Here is an 18,067-nt window from a genome sequence, read left to right on the forward strand (position 1 = left end):
AATTAAGTCCCAACATAGCGTCTTGTCATTCTCTATGTATGCACTGCCAGGTATTGATAAATAGGCAGCAGCATTACGTTATATAATAAATGATGATGAGAACATTTGGCAATGGATTCAAGGTGAGAAAGAAGTGGAGTGTCCCTCGCGTTCATTAATTAAAGATTCAATGGCAAAATAAGTTTTAAGGGGGTTAGAGATAACAGAGCGTACAGTAACACAATGCAAATTCCGCATATAATTTTAAAATAAAAATAATGTAATGTTAGTGGTACTATTAATATAAAAAAATAATAGTAATAAGAATGATAGTGATAGGAATAATAATTATAATAATAGTAATAAGACTAATAATAATAATTGTAGCAGCAGTCGTCGAGCAGGGGGGCAGCAGGTGGCCCAGAACCACAGATCCAGACTCTGCAGCTCCGGAGGCAGAAATACCTGCTGAAAGCGACAGAAGGAGAGAAGAGAAAGCACAAAACTAGAGAGAAGATCTCAAGTTAGTAACTAACATGCATTAATGGGATAAGAATGTGAGAGGGAGGAGGAGAGACGAGCTCAGTGCATCATGGGAAGTCTCCCAGCAGTCTAGGCCTATAGCACTAGGGATAACTAAGGGATGGTTCAGGACTCACCTGAGTCAGCCCTAACTATAAGCTTTATCAAAGAGGAAAGTCTTAAGCCAACTCCTAATTGTGGAGATGGTGTCCAAACCCCTCCAAACCCAAACTGGGACCTGATTCCACAGGAGAAAAGCTGGAACCACAACTAACCCTGCATTCTGGGAGCGCAGTGTTCTAGTGGGGTAATAAGGTACTATGAGCTCTTTAAGATATGATGGTGCCTGACCATTAAGAGCTTTGTAGGTGAGGAGAAGGATTTTAAATTATATTCTGGATTTTACAGGGAGCCAGTGCAGAGAAGCTAATATTGGAGAAATAATGTGAAGAAGTAACAAATGCATGGACCAGTTTTTCTGCATCATTTTGAGACAGGATGTGCCTGATTTTTGCAATGTTATGTAGGTGAAAGATGGTAGGTAACATATTCTTCATGACCCAGCCAGGTTTCAGTAAGACAAAATAAGTCTGATATTAAATCATTCACTAGTACAGATTTAGATGACAGAGATCTGATGTTTAAGTCCACAATTAATTCTTCTATTTTGCTGTGCTATTTCAGCAATGGCAATTTTGTTTAGGATTTTATGTATAACTCCTCTTCTGTTAACTTTTGGTTTTATTAATTTAAGTGGACATGGGGCAGACACCGTCACTAAGAAGTTTTGGGTGGGTAACTGCTCTGGAAGCGCAGAGAAGCGCTTAAGACTGCAATTCTGCCTCCTAGTCTCTATGGTTTTGGTCCACTATTAAAGTTGGCCAGATTTCTAGATATGAGAGCTGCTCCATCCAAAGTGGGATGAATGCCGTCTCTCCTAATCAGACCAGGTCTTCCCAAGAAAGTCCGCCAATTATCTGCAAAGCCCACATCGTTTGCTGGACACCACCTCGACAGCCAGTGGCGGAATGAAGACATGCGGCTAAACATGTCATCACTGGTCAGGTTTGGCAGGGGCCCAGAGAAAACTATGGAGTCCAACATTGTCTTTGCATATGTACACACCGACTCAACATTAATTTTAGTGACCTCTGTTTGGCTTATTAGGGAGTCGTTACTGCCAACGTGACTACGATTACGCTTATCCTTAGCCAGCAGTTATATAGGATTAAATAGGATTCATTGATTCATAGGAATACATTTGACTATGGTCGCTGGTGTTGCTAACTTCACGTTTCTCAAAATGGAGCTGCCAATAATCAGAGTTGGTTTCTCAGCGAGTGTGTCGCTAAGTGGAGAGAACTTGTTAGAAAAGCGAACAGGTTGGTGGTGAACCGTGGGCTTCTGCTTAGGGCTATGCTTCCTTCGGACAGTCACCCAGCCTCCCTGGTTTCCTGTCTTCTCAGGAGCTGCCAGGGGACGGCTAACAGGAGCTACCTCTGGTCAGTCTGCACCGGCTACTGGGGGCTGGCTAACAACAGCAGCTAATTATTGAGTTCCCATTGTGCGGAACCGCGTTTCTAATTCACTAAGCCTCGCTTCCAATGCTACAAATAAACTACATTTATTACATCTACCATTATCACTAAAGGAGGCAGCGAAATAGCTAAACATGTGACACACCGAGCAAGAGAGAGCAGGAGAGAGAGAAAGAGAAGCCATTGCTAGCTGCTAAGCTAAAGAATGGTAGCTAGCAAAACTGAATAGCGTGTAAACTATTAGACTGACAAAAACAAAACAAAAAAAACAACATCACTTTAAGAGACTAAAGACTGCACCAGTTTTCACTGGGATAGTCCACTCTACAAATAAATATATTATATATAATATAATATTGTACCATCAGAATCAATCAATCTTTGAAAGATGCTATAATCACATAAAAATTCCACACAAAATGGTTTTATTTCCAAGATATGAGGTGATTCAGTGCAGCAAATTTAAATACAACATAGAAAAAATGCAAGAATTACCCCAAAACTTTATTTATCATTCAAATCCAGAATGATACTACTGCTACCACTTCTACTAGTACTAATAATAAACATAATAATGTTTATTCATGTGGAATCTTATTAAAATGTATCACTGCAATCAGTTCTAGTCAAGTGTTTTCAGTTGTTTCAGAAACTACCACTATGGTGATTACAATAAATGTGTAATCAAACTGCATCATATCAAGGGACTGCACATACAGTATCAAGAGAATGAACAGGCAATATTTTTTTTCATGAAAAAATAGGCTCACATTCTTAAAAAACTTGAGCCAAAATCAGCTTATTTCATTATTTATTGGTAGACATGTTTCTGTTATCAGATTTTTCTGATAGTCCAGATAGTCCAATATCTGCCAAACATAATTTGGTTTTATTAGCAAGCCGGTATGTTCAAGTGGGTAGCTATTATGTATTCTTCTGAACACAACTTGTTTTTCTCACATTATTAGAGTCCTGAAAACATTTAAAAACAAATTCTGTCTTTGAAGAGCAGCTTCTCAGTTTATGTAACCTACTTGGTGAATAAAAGCGGATTTTTATTTAGATTCTGAAGCAGCAGCAGGCACCTGTGCTGGTGATCAGGCAGTGCTATTATGTACCACACAGCGACCAGTGGGCCGAGAGGAGCGGATTAACTTCACTTTGGAGAGGAGGAGTAACCGTCATTTAAGGATTTGCACAGGGATATCTATATTTCCACTGCTAAGCTCTTGGTGAAGTGTCAACGGGAGACTTTGGGCCGTGTTCGTGACAAAGTAGAGTGCCTTCCATCCGCCAAAAACACTGGAGGTCAAACTGAAATCAGTCATTCTGCCCACACATCATCCAAGGACAGATCTGCTGTTTTGACGAGTCTACACTCTCCCTGCAGCTCTCATCCTGCAGCTCGTGGCAATCGATCATATATAGATTGACGGCGTTTGATTGACACTCTCAATTAATTTATATTTTCAGTTTCAGTTCAAGCTCCTGTTTGGGTTTCAATGTGGACATAAGGTGCTAAAACAAAACATTTAGTGCAATGAGGCGCTGTTTATGGCTTTCCTTGACAGTTTTCTGTGGTCATAAAGTGCTGCTTCCAAATTGAAAAGCAGAAAATTATGTTGTTAAGACCACCAAGCACTGCAAGCCCTATTCTGAATTGACAATTACTTAATGTTTCCTTTGAGGCAAGCAGATGACTTCACAGAATGACAGAGCTGCGGTGTAAAACTTAAGCGTGTCAGCTTGCAATCTATACTTCAGCTAAAGCTAATGAGGGCTTGTGTGTGTTTGTTGTGGTGAGGAGGGTGTATTGATACAGCATACAACCATACAATAATTCCAACAAACCCTAGAAACATCCCTTAAAGAAAGAGTCACTCCCCTTGTCCGAAAACCATTTTCTCCGGGGCTCAACAGATCATTTGCTTGTTCCTCTCTGCGGGCAAATATGCACGTATGAAATAGGTCTATTACAGTCATCACCGTCATCATCATTTGTAGTTCATTAACTGGGTGCTAATGCTCCAGAATGTCTGTCACACATATCTGTGATAGCAGCTATTTTTTGTGGCCTCGAAGCATCCATCAGGTCCGCTGGCTGCACTGCCTGCCGCTCATTGAATACCATAATGAGCTAATCAGAGAGAAAATTCCAACTGACCAGAAAATTAAGTGCGAACAATGGACTCCCGAGCGTCTCTTTCAGAGCCTCAGCCAGAGTGACCTTCATGACTCGCGCATGAAGGCCACCAACAGATTGGTGTGTCACTGCTATCACAGGTTCAATTCTGTTCATGCATGCAGGCTGAAGCAGCAGCGTGTTTTTCACGTTGCGTCTTGCTGTGCCACAGGTCATGGAGTATGTGGCGACTGCCAGCGCGCTCAGATGAGCTTAAGAAGCCCCGGTGGTCTTTGTAATCAGTCGCAGCTGTCCTCTGGAGCCTCTCCTCGTTTTGAGTACTCTTCGCTGCTTTTCTCACCACCTCATCGAGGTGTCAAGGGTCTGGGCTGTCTATATCCTCCTCATTTTTTTGATGAAACCAACATTGGAGGTGTACAGGTGGCAGTGCCTTTTGCTTCTCCAGGGCAAAGGTTTTTACTAATTTCCTGCGTGACTCTGGGAGGTCACAGCATCAAGGGTCACCAAAGTCTGTTAACAAGCCTCGCACCTCTAAATGACCTGTATTTTCCTGCATCCTTTTGGCCTTACAGAATTTATGGGGCTTGTGTTCAAGTCATAGATCAGTAGATTAATGCTGTAGAAAACAGCTTTTCTCCACAGCATGGAGTTGATCCCTAGGGAGACTTTGCCTGATCCTCGTCTGTATCATTGCCAGCAAATGAAAGCCCCTCAGAGCCAATAGAGCTGTGCGACTGTCAAAACTCTCCCGTGTGCAACACATGATCTTCTCCAGCCGTTGCTCTGCCATATGTTAAAGCAAAATGGAGGCAACACACTGCTGAGTTTGGCATGATTTGAGCCCTAGGGAAGGGGAGGCAGCGGAGATGGCGTCCTATTGTCACCAACATATGGCTCCTGTGGCTTTGTCTGATGGCTTCCATTGTTGTGGAGTTTCACTATACAACACTAGACTCCAAAGGATGCGGCATTAGTTTGTTTTGAGGCCCAGCAGCGTGTTTAGTAAAAGTGAAACTGATTAAAAAGACCTAATGATCCTTTCCAACGTAATCCCTTTATCTCCACTGTGCTTGAAGTAAGTCTCATGTGATCACTATTGAGATGTGTGTGGTTTTAGACTTCAAACAGACACTATGAATCAAAGGATTAGTAAATAACTACTGCCAGATAACTCGCCATTTTCTGTGATGCAGAAATAGGACATCCAAAGCTGTGTTAGAGTGTACAGACACACACTTGTTTCAGCTAAAACCACCTCTGCTTTCCTGACAACATTAGGATGATTGTTAGCATGCTAGCGCTCTACTCTCTTTGTATTCTTGTGTGTGCCCCATTTTGCAGAGAGGAGTGTTGCTGGTGTAATGCAATCCTGGATGGCCACTCCTATTAATCACTTCCTCCCGAGGAAGAGGGTTCATTAGGAAGCGATTCTCTTAATGGAGACTGGAATGGCCCATAGTTTAAGTGGTGCAGAGTCAGGGCAGAGGAGCTAAATCCGTCTGCCCGGTGTCAGGTCTGAACAGAAGTGGAGGGGCCGCTCTCTCGGGTCCTGCTAAATGACGTTATCTACGGGTGCAGGGACCACTCACATAAATAAGCCTGGAGGTGGTCCACTCTGCAAAAAGCACTCCAGCTCTGCAGGTAAAAGGAAGGCTCTCTGCTGCCATACTCTGCTGAGCTGTAAGGATTAGATCAGTTACAGGTAGGAAAAATATTCAACACAAGAAATATGACAAATGAATCTCATCGGGTAATGCAGGTGTCTCTGTGACAAATGTCGACAGAATACCTGAGTGGGGCAAGTAATTATACCCAAATGAACTTGTCAGAGCTTGTAGGGAGACTATTACTTGAGTTAGTATCAGCTTTACACGAGTTGTCTGCAGTAAGATGACGGCTCCCGGCCCGGAGACAAACGAGTTCCTAGAGTGCTTGTACGCTGACAAAATGATAATATGTTGCCTCTGCTGCAGCATGGCTTTCTGTTGTGCCACTTGGTCCTGACACCACTTCAAATAACATGCAGTTAATTTTATGTGGAGATGAGAAAGAAACATTCTGCTGCTTAGTGGTGATGGAAAGTTGAGCAAAGTGTAGTTACGGCTTTGATCCATCTCTTTTCAAAGCGAGCGGTTGTAATTGGAGTGGCTTAAGTTGCACCTCTGCCTGTTTTTCTCCACAGCTGCCAAATAATCCTTGATTATCTCACAGAGCACTTAATTCTCAGCAAGGGTTACATTTCATAAGCACTTTCTGTAACGTCAGTCCTGTGTCCTGTATCAACCTTTACACAGGCAGTATGGTCCAGCTCTCTGGATATGATGCTGTTTGTTTGACAATGGCAGAGGTTTTCAAAGTGTGATACGCGCAGTAGAATTGTGGGGGGGGGGTTAGACTTAGATACACTTCACGAAGGTATTTTAGCTCCTATGTCCACCGCCAAAAAACATCCATGTATCCACTTAGAAATCAGAAAAAAGATGCTCATTATAACTCCAGAACTTTCCTGAGAATCATCAGGTTTTTCAGTTTTCTTCAGTATTAATCTCCAATGGTAGTTTTTTGTACATCCATGGGTACATTGCATACAGGAACTGCTACTAGCTAATTCGGCATACTTTTAACGGTTCCAATTTGCCAAAATATAAACAAAATATAGGCCCAAAATACAAGGCTCAAGTTGTAGCTCACAGTTAACTAACTGACTCCATAGCAACATTATACTTCCTGTCTACATCCCCCAAAGCCCCCATATTATGGGAACTGTAGTTCCAAAACTTGATTGGCATGATTACCCCGTCAATTGAAGTAAGACAATTCCAGTACTTGAGTACTTTCCACCACTGATTAAGTTGTGCTCATGCTCATACTTAAGGGAGAGAATATAAAAAATCAGATAAACACACACTCTCCATCATGAATTTGTCTACCGTACATTATGTACTTCTAATAGATGTGTGAATATATGTGATAAATAAAATAACCAGTACTTGGGAGTAACAACGCTACATGTAGCTAACCTACTAGTTTAACCACATTTCCCAGTAGCGGTCAGGTAGCACAACTATTTTCAAAATCACGTACTGTAACGTTTCCAGTGGCAAGCTATTTTTATCCATCAAGTAGTTTGGTAGTGCGGGGGAACACTGTATCACTAAATTTGATTTACTCTTGAAGAAAGAGTGCTCCACCACTCATGCAGATTCTATGTTCTTCTCATTCAGGAGAGAATCAATCAAGCAGCAGGCTGGTTTGACAGTATGGAGCAGAGAGAGAGTGGGACCAGGAGCAGACCTATCCTGAAGAATGCACCTGGCTCAGAAGAGCCGGTCAGCCACTCTTATTCATTTGAATGGAGCCAGTCCATTGGCGCAGCAGGGGTGCCAACGCAGGGGACTCCGGCAAAAAAGTTGAACGTGGCTCAACTTTTGCTAGAACAAAATGCAGCCTCATCTGGCAAGATGCTGGGTTGGCCAATCAAATACATGCAAGCGTACATTCCTGGTGGATCACTTTGTAACGTGAGCAGTGTATTTCTACTGTTTGCGACAGTGGAGATAAAATAGTTGATGTATAGATGTAAAATACTGTCTGTATTACAAACTTCTGTGCAGTGTCTTGGCATCCGATAAGCCTTTAAACTCATTAATCTGTTACTCCGACTGGACTTCCTGTATCATATTTCATTCTCATCTGTACCTTAACAAAACACCAACACAGCCCCTCGCCTTGTTTTAGCACACATACAACCTTCAATTAATGTAATGATAATGGCGTTTAAAGGTCATTTAACCGACTTGAGACAGAGAGAGAAAGTGAGTGCATACTGACAAAAGGAGAGAACTAAAACTCAAGAGGAACATTATCAGTGAAGTATACAGAACTGCATTGCAGACTGCAGTCTCTGGCAACTAAATTATTTAATTTGGTGTCGTAATAAATAACAACCCCAAAATCATGAGTGGATTTGTTTAGTACATTACTTACAGTGGATGTTTCTTGAGTTGAAATATCTTCAGTGTGTTACGTTGCTTTTTCTGAGCAGCTTGTAGCATAGCTTGCTACTTTCCACAGAAGTGTAGTGTCATGTGGTACCTAAAAATATTTCACACAAACCCTACTCCCTTTAGTCTCAGAAATCTCAATGCTGTATCTCTGTGAAATATACTCAACTTCTAGGATTGGCACAATTACACAAACATTACACAATATAATGTAATCCAATACAATAGCCCTTAAATCAAAGCTTGATTTGTGAAGCTTGTAAATGTTCAAAGTTTGTTAACACTGTGAGTGAGGCATCTAATTCTTCATCTGTCTTGTACTGGACTACATTATCTTGTACATCCTTGCTAAGTTGTCCACTGGATAAACTAACAGGAGTTACTCAGCTGTGAGAAACCTTCATCTCGTTGATCCCTCTGAGGGTTATTTGCTGTTTACCTTGTGCTCAGGTGTGCGATTAGACTTGATGGCAAAGCCTATTCAGTCAATACCAGCAAATATTAATGATGTTTTCCTCATAGGTGTTCACAGGGAGTTCAGGGGCTTGCGAAAGACTAAACAACAAGCGCTGGAACAAAAGCTCACACCGACTGCACAGCACAGCAGAGCTTCCACTATACAAAATGCTGAAGGCGGGCTTTCGGTGTGTCCTCTACTCTGTCCATAACCTCATCAGGCTGAATAATTGTTCCAGTGCGAAGAGAAGATTACCTGGAGGTGAAAAATGTCCTTTCTCTTCCTGTGCTCTCCTTTCTGTCTTTAAACTCTTTTCTGAAAATGACTGTTGCCATGTCCTTTTCCAACTAATGAGACAAGACTGAAACACAAACTTTCCTTTTTGATTGTCTCACACCCCAGAGGGCTCTTTCTTTTGAATCGTCAGAGGTCATTATTACAAGCAGAAAAATATCTTTAATTACTACAGGCAAATAAAAATGTTTGATCTTTGCATATTTCACTTTTGTTTTATAGAAATGCGAAGAGCAGCAGCAGCACTGCCATGATTATTGATGATTCTTTGTGTCTCTAAAGTAACAGATTTTATTAAATGTGATGAACTTCTCATAAGACATTTCCCGGCACAATGATGTGGATTTATTTCTGCAGTTTCTTTAGGCAGGGCTGAAAGGCTTACTTCTGAAAGCTAAAAAAATATAAATTAAAAAAGCAAGACCTTGACCTTGCAATTCTCCCATTCAGCATATGGATTCCTAGCTAATGATCTAAACTGTCTATTAGATTGAGATATCTTGTGTGCAAGAGGAGCAAGTGCTATTGGAATGTCAAAAATAGAATGAGTTAATCCTCTGGGAAGCATGAATGTACTAAGTACATTTAATGGAAATCTGTTTGATTTCAATATTTCTTTGGTCTGAATGAAAATGTTGGAGGGTTGGAGGTCAGAAAAAATTAGGATTCATCATCTGGGGACCATGAATACAGAGGCCAATAATAGCTGTTAATAATTTGAATCTTGTAAGCAACTAAATGCCTAATGGTGAATTAAACCACAATTGAATACTCAAAGCTGCACTAATCAATATTTTAATATAAACAATGATCAAAGATCTATGCGTAATGTGAAAGTGGAGCATTTAGCAGCTAAAGAGCCACACTCAGTAGCTGGTGGAGACCAAAAACCGAGCTAAAAGGAGAGAGAATATCATCATGTGGCCAGAAACACGACTCAATTAATGCTATGTGATGCTATGCTGAGCTTGCTTAATGTGTAAATAGGCAACTGTTTGCCTACAAATCCACCACATCAACTTTAAAAGGTGACAACATGATAATATTGTGTTAACAGCTGGCCAAAAAATAAATGAATGCAGGTTTAATGTTGGAATTTAAATACCACTGAATTTGTAGCTTGGAATATTCTATTTTGAGAACCATATATCTGAAATGATGTTGTTTGAATTTCCTTCTTAGAAATGTACAGTAGGTAAATTGTAGCGGTGCAACTTTAAAAACTTGATTTTTCTTTTTGAGGGCTCACAAATTCAGATATATTTGAATTGACAGTTTAATTGTTAATTGGTAAAATTCTAAAAAATAATAGGCCTATATTTAAATTTGTGAACAAAATCCAAGTGAAAATAAGATTGTTCAGGTTGGACTGGTAAAATTTAGACACCAGGATTCAAGATGAAATATTCATTCAGGGTACCAAAGAGGAGCAATGCAGCCTGAATGGAATCAATCAGACATCTGTTCTATCAGGTTACATTCTATCAGTCACATGATCCAAGTGTCTACTCCGCCCAAAAACAGAATCCTTGGTAATGTGGCGCAACCTGATTTTTTGACTTGACTTTTTGATCAGAATTTGACAAATTGAATTTGAGCGACTTGAATTTAGTTTTTGGAAATAGAATTTTTAAGTTGAGAATTCAGTATTATATATTAAATATATTTCAAATATATATTTAAATTAATTCCGTGGTATTTAAGTTTCAACATTAAGTATTCAGAAGTGGTTTAATGTCACAATCAGGTACTCAGTTACTTGGAAGATTAAAATTATCAAAAGTATTATTTGCTTCTTTCAGGCCCAGGTACTACCAGTTTTGGTGGCACTTGGACATTAATGTCTGATATCTATTTAACTGTTATTGTAACTCTGTTTCCTCAAAGTGTAATTTTACTATTGTTATGTGTGTCTACTCTGTACATACGACATCTTCTGCATGTCTGTCCGGCCTGGAATAGAGTTTTAGTTTAAGTTTTTCCTTATTCAAAATAAGGGTCTAAGGATAGACGGCGTTGAATGCTGTACAGATTGTAAACCCTTTTGAGGCAAGTTTGCAATTTTGAGCAACATATTTTGTGTTGACATTTATTAACATTTTGAGTAAATGAAAAGTGACCGACATGAAGATATATATATATAATATGCATATTGTTACATATTTATCTCTGTCCGTGTATGTGTTTCCGAATTGGATGTTTTGTAGTAGTTCCTTAGAAAGAAGTTTTGTGGAGCTTACAAAAGTGTGTTGTTAGCGACAGGTGTTGCCATGTTGGATCTCGCCTCTGTGAGCAGATCTCGTGATTCACCTCGATTCCAATTCACCTCAATTTTTGCCATTTAATTGAAACTGAATGACAAGCTGGCCAGTGGTTGTATATATAGCTTGCTCAAGACCAAGACAGACATATTGGAACAGATAAACAGATCACTAGATGACACAAAGAATTATATACTTTCTTTACTTTCACAATTTCATGTATGTCTAGTCTTCAGGTATTGTATATTATATCATGTTGCTCATGTGTGTATGTGTGTGTGCTCTAAGACAATAGATTTGAACAACAATCATCCTGACACCAGGGGGGTGCATCTACTGTATCTGTGACAACCAACCCTTTTCCACCTACAACTGGCAGAAAAATTACCAGCCCAGCACTTGTTGTCATAGAAACTTTTAACACGTTTTAGGTTGTTCTCGATGCTCCTTGCTTCAGTCCACAACAAAGCGAACTCAGAAAAAGTTAGAAATCAATATGAGCAGCAGGCAGCAGACATAGCCGCGCTGTGTTGGGCGGCCGTGGCTGTGGTTGAAATTCACCGGCAGTATCCATGTGGCTGTTTGAAAATGCATAGAATAATGGGAATTAAGGGCGTGCCAATCCGTCCAGTTTAGCAGAGTGCCTGAAAGAGATGGGACAGAGAAGAGGGAGGGGGGGGAGAGAGAGAGAGAGAGAGAGAAAAGTGACACGTTGACAATTTTCAAATGCAGCTCTCTCCAGTCAATCAGCCCAGGGACAAACTTTGATGCGACTTTACTCCGGGATAACATGCTGGTCAATTTGGATGTCGCTCAAAAGTAAGATTCAGCCGCTCCTTGTTTCGCTGGCGCTAACACCTTTAAAAAGATGCTCTCTCTCTCTTCCACTATCTCTAACCTTGACATCTCCCCACAAAGCACCTGATTGAATCCCAATGTGAAAGAGTTAGCTAAAGCACAGACTTTGTATCCTGCCTGTGGACTCTTGATTGGATCTCCAGAGGCTCTCGCAGTTTCTCATCCCAAGGGCTCAATCACCATTCTCTGATTGGTGATCTTAACCCCTGTGACCTCGTGGAGATGGAATGTACAAACGCAGAGGGCTGCGTGGCCTCACACTGCCCTGTCTTTTCTGTCTCTTGCGTAAAACGTGCTCTTCCACAAAGATGTTTCGTGGCTCTGCGGAGAAGACTTTGAAGAGCTGTGCTCGGAGCGCCCAGGTAGCTTTGTGACACACATTTGTTCCATTCACAAACACCCACTTTCTCTGACAACAGCTCGCTGGAAGTAGCAGACACAAAAATAATAAAGAGTGTTGCTATTCAGTCGATCAATCAGCCACAATTAAGCACAGCATCTGACAAAAACGAGCAGAAGAGTAAGGAGATTCATTTCTACTGAGATCTGCCTGATGACAAAAACCTGCAGCATAAAAATCAGAAAGGGCAAACTGTCTTTATTTTTATGGATCATATGTACTACAGAGTACAGTTAGAGAGGCCGGTATAAGCAATTCACAGCGGGGCTGAAAAATGCTGCCTGTGTGGTTTCACAGAGGAAGAGAGACATAAAAACAGAGATTTGCAGAGCGAGACAAACAACTTTGTGAAGTGAGGAGATGAAAACAGCCCTCAGGTGGTGTTTGACCAAGTGCATCGGTACACTGTGTTCAGAAAAGCTGCCATGTTTACTTCTTCGTGGAAGAGCTTGAGCCTTCGCCTCCACATACTGTATCGCTGTTAAGGTGGAGGCCTGCTCAGATCAAACTGTGAGCTAAGGAAACAAACACGAACACTTCATTACCAAAGAAGTAAGTGATTTAGTCATTCATGGATACATGGAACTAAACTGCAGTTTTCTCTGTATTGTCTGCAGCAAGTGTTAACATAGGCTAAATATTGTTTGTATTGACTCACTGAGCTTACATCATTAGGGCTGCAACTAATCATTTTCATTTTCGATATAAAATGTTGTAAACATGTAAACAAAAATTAAGAAAAGCAGCAAATATTCATATTTGAGAAATACAAACCAGTGCATTCTTGGCATTTTAGCTTAAAAACTTAAATTTAACTTAAATGAATAAATGATTCAATCAAAATTGTGGCCGATTAATTTCTTGGTAATTGACTAATTGTTTAAGCTCTAATTCTATAAAAGATTTTTTAAATGGGTACTGCATTATGAATGGTTAATCACTAATGCTTTATAGGTCAGTTATATGTCATTAATAAGAACAACTTTGGATTGTCAGGTTGTGAAAAATGCCTTTGGCAGCATGACACTTGTTTTGTCGTTCGCTATAGGTCCATCAGGAAGATGTTGGACCACTAATTCTCAGGAACGAGCGGATGAGCATCCATTTATTAAAATGTATTACTGCAGACTTGAATGTGTATTAGAAAGTAAAATTCAATTCAATTTTATTTATATAGCACCAAATCATAACAAACATAACAGAAGTTTTCATATAGAGCAGGGCTAGAGCGTACTCTATAATATTAAAGAAAAGACACTGTTGTTTAAAAGACTTATTTGCCCTTTATAAAGGGTTCCTTATTAGAACGCGGTACTAAGGAGTGACATAATCTGTGCCCGGTGCCAACGTGATGTGTGAGGCCCTGATCATTGACATGCGTGGGCCTGAAACACAGTACAACAAACATAGATAGTTCACGTTGCAGGGCACAATTTTATTCAAATGTAGTTTGAAGTGCTATATACACAATAATTACAATGTACAGCAGAATTGCACACAGCTACAACAGCTCAATACACACCCTAAGCAATATTATGCATACCAGTTGCATTATGCCAACATTATTGCCAGTCAAAACAATGATATTAGATAATTCTGAAAACCCCCTGGTTATCTTCCAGCGTTCAGTGCCATATTATTCCCATGCAATAAATAAGGCTTTTATCAACGCATGGCTAATACAGTTGACAACTGCGACACTTGGTTAAGATTAGGGGCTGCGATAAAAAAAAAAAATAGACAGAAGCCAACATTAATTGTTCAGTGAGAGGGCTTGAATCTCATGAAAGCTGGATATGCCATGCACATATCCACCACCCCAACCTCCACACCCATACTTTCCACCTGGATTGGTGCTGAACATTGGTATTGAACGTAAATAATGTATTGCATTAACGCCCAACATGAACGCAATTCCCAGGTATGCACAACCAACAGCGTTATGTACGTTGTCTCAGCTCATCACTTGTTGATGTTAAAGTCAAAATAAAAAGTAATTCTAAAACATTTATGACATGTCAGCTGTCGTATTGGTGCTTTAGTACGGTAGCACTTTAAGAAAGGCAAAATCGTTGCATTCTAACCAAATGACATGGACTCACCATGAAGGGAAAGAATTGCGTGATTGTCCTTTCCATTGTCCTTTCTTTCTTGCCATCAAACTCAGCAATGACACCTGTGTAATCCAGCTTGGATGCAACGTCGTTTTCTGTGTATATGGCTAACCCAGACCCATTGAAAGAGAGAGTTGTGACACACTGTCAACCTGTTTGAATGGTTTCCAGTAGGACAAACAGAAGCAGCGACTATATTTGCAGCAGTATTCGTTAAATATTAAAGCATTGTGTGCATTGATTACTACATTGACTATACTTATATTCAATATATTTTTTTTTTCTTCTGGGGATTGGTGGAGAGATAACATTAATCAGTTTTTCTGTTTAATTTTGGAGGGAAGGGGGACTGTTCCCATTATGTAGAATACATTTACAGTATGTACAGTACGCATTAATATTTATCTTGTGCTTTTATGGTCATAATTACTCACATCCTAATGTTATTGTATGATAAGACATTCACATAAACATGCACAACAAGTGACCATCAATGAATGCCAGCAACTGCTCAATTTAAGCCAAGAAAGAAGTTTGGTCAATAGTGCAAAATATAACAAAACAATTAATTGTCCATGGATCAATTCAACCTCCTAAAGGGAGAAAGATGGCAAAGTATACATGTCGGGCAGTCTGTTCCCCCCCTCAGCCCACTCATGTCCAGTCTTCCACTGGTCCCATTGTTGGCAGTGCTAGGTCCGGGGCTTGCTGTCACGACTGCCGCTCACAAACCTCAGAATGGACACACACACGTCATTATAATGGTGTATATATACTATACACCATATATACTATATACTGTACTAGCTGTCTTGCTAAGTCATCATAGTCAGTCTAAAGCTGGCTACATATAATACCACTAATGACTAGATTCATGAGAGGTCACCTAATGCGTTAAAATGAAACACACCATTATCTTGGGATAACGTTAGTACACAACTCAACAAAATATATAACATAGGTCTAGTTTTTAGACATTTGATTGTGGTAATGTTACATATTATACCTTTAAATCATTTTTCATGTAAAAACATTTGATGGTTCCAGCTTCACAAATGTTAGGATTTGCTGCTTTTCTTTTAATTATTAAAATATTTTTCAAAAATTTATTTTTAATAGGTTTTGAGGTTTGGACTATTGCTTGGACAAAACAAGCATTGTGAAGATGTCACTTTGGGCTCCAGGTAATTGTGACGGCATTTCTAACTATTTTCAGAATTTTTACAAACCAAACAATCGATTAATTGAGAAAATTAGCAGATTAATCCATATTAAAAAAAAGCATTAATTGCAGTTTTATACAAAAGAGTTGAAAATGAGCTTCATCTCAACCAACTACAACAATAAAATCCTACTTTTACATTAATGCATGCATAATAACAATCTAATGATATACTATCCAATAGTATAACAGTCACAGGGGACATTTTTCTGCATCGAGTACTTTTACTTTTAATACTTCACATTCATTTTCCTAATTATACTTAGATACTTTGACTTAAGTTTCTGTTCCTTTCTGTGTTTTGCAGGTGCTGTATAGGAGGGTCATCAGCCGCATGAGCTACACCTGAGCCCAGTGTGCTCTGCGCTATAAATACCTCCCTCATTCTGGAGTCTAGCTCTCTCTGGGGCAGACCCCGTCTCCCTGGCAGCATGTGGTTTCCTTTTGTGTTTTGTTCTCCATATACACTGCCCCAGATACATGCTCTTCACTACAGCTGTACTGATTGCTACACGTTGTATTGGTTGACTTATGTTTTTGTAAAAATGTGACGCTTTCGTCTGTTCCTTGTTTGACCCGGTTTAGATTAGTGTAGTGCAGTTGGTTCTGCTGGTTGTAAATGGCTTGACGGGTGGAGACTGTGATTTCATGAATAAAACCGGTGGTCACTGGAATGTATTTGTAGTATTGGCGTGACACGAGGTCAATTGTAGCCAAGTAGGCTGTGCACCTCATTTTGTGAATGAGTTGTGCAGTCTAGTTGTTTGGGAGACACTGATGAGTGTGGTAAATAGACTGTTTTGGGTGAATGTAAGCGGCTGTACTGAATAACAAGTCGCTGATTTGTTCTGAGGGGTGTGTGTTTGCGTCGCCAAGCTGTGCTATGTTGATTTTGTGGCACAGAGTTCGGGTGGTCCTGTACACGGTTTGTAACAGAATGCTGTTGTTCTGGGGGGGGGGTTGATAGTGTGGTGATTGGTGAAATGGTTGGAGCAGTTGTCTTGGGGGCATGTTCCGAGGCTGGGTCGCCAATTTAAATAAAAAATAAAAATATTCTAAAAGAAAATCTGACTTCTCTTGTCTAAATTGCATGCTGTTGGTTCTGGATTGGACATGTTTGATGCATCTGCCTCTAGTGAAGGTGGGTTACCTTCTGTGCTGAGCAAAGAATTACTGGTGTTGCAAGTGGAAATTAAAAGACTTGAACTGGAAGAGCGCAGGTTGAGTTTGGGTAATGTTGGTGGCGGGGGGCAGGTCTCTGTTGATTCTGCTGGATTGCCGCGTTCTTTTTGTTGCCAGTAATCTGTGGTTAGTTCCTCAGTTTTGTGAAGAGACCCGGATACTTTTTCTCACTTTTTGAGCGAGTAGCCAAGAGTAGAGCCTGGTCTGATGCCTAGTGCACGTTACTGTTGCAATTTGTTTTGACAGGTAAAGTGCAAGAAGCATACTCCACACTCAGTGTGTCTGAAAGCAAGGTTGGTGCCTGAGGTATGTCGCCAGAGGTTTAGGTCTTGGGTAAAGTCTGGTAGACAGATGCACATGGAGTTTGCCAGGGAGTTAATCACTCATTTTAATTGTTGGTGTACTTCACTGGGGGTTCATACGGTGGAGGCCGCTACTCTGGCAGATGAGTATGTGTTGATGTACCATGGTGACCGCGAGTGCAGGGCTCGGGATGATGCTGGCAACTGGCAGTAACTTTCGCCCAGCAGGTAAACAGTGGGAGGAGGGAGCTGGTCCTCGCCATGGTAAGCCGGAAAGGGCAGTTTGATCAGAGCAAAGTATGTAATTACTGCAAAGGCAGGGGACATTGGAAAGAGGAATGCCCTGTTAAGTCTAGTGCTAAAAGTGGGTTTGGAAGTATGCATGTCAAGCCTGACGCACTTGCTGCTCCTGTCAGAAATGTCAGTCCTGTCAGTTCTCCCTGTGTCATTTCTCCCTGTGTTATTTCATCCTGAGGACACTGAACCTGGTGTGGATTGCAGCCCGGAGCAGTATGATTTCTCAGCTTTTGTGTCTGATGGCCATGTGTCACTGGTGGGGAGTGGTGTTAAAGTACCGGTAAATATCCTGAGCGATAGTGGGGCTTTTAATTAATTCATTGTGAGTTCTGTGCTGTCTTTTTCTCAGTGGACTGATACTGGGGACTACATTCTGATGTAGGGAATGGGTTTAAATGTGTTATCTGTTCCAATGCATAAATTGGAGCTTAACTGTGGTTTGGTTCAGGGCGAGGTGGCTATGGGCGGGCGTCCTGCGTTGATGTCATTCTGGG

This window comes from Siniperca chuatsi, linkage group LG17, assembly GCF_020085105.1.
Source record: "Siniperca chuatsi isolate FFG_IHB_CAS linkage group LG17, ASM2008510v1, whole genome shotgun sequence".
Lineage (NCBI taxonomy): Eukaryota > Metazoa > Chordata > Actinopteri > Centrarchiformes > Sinipercidae > Siniperca > Siniperca chuatsi.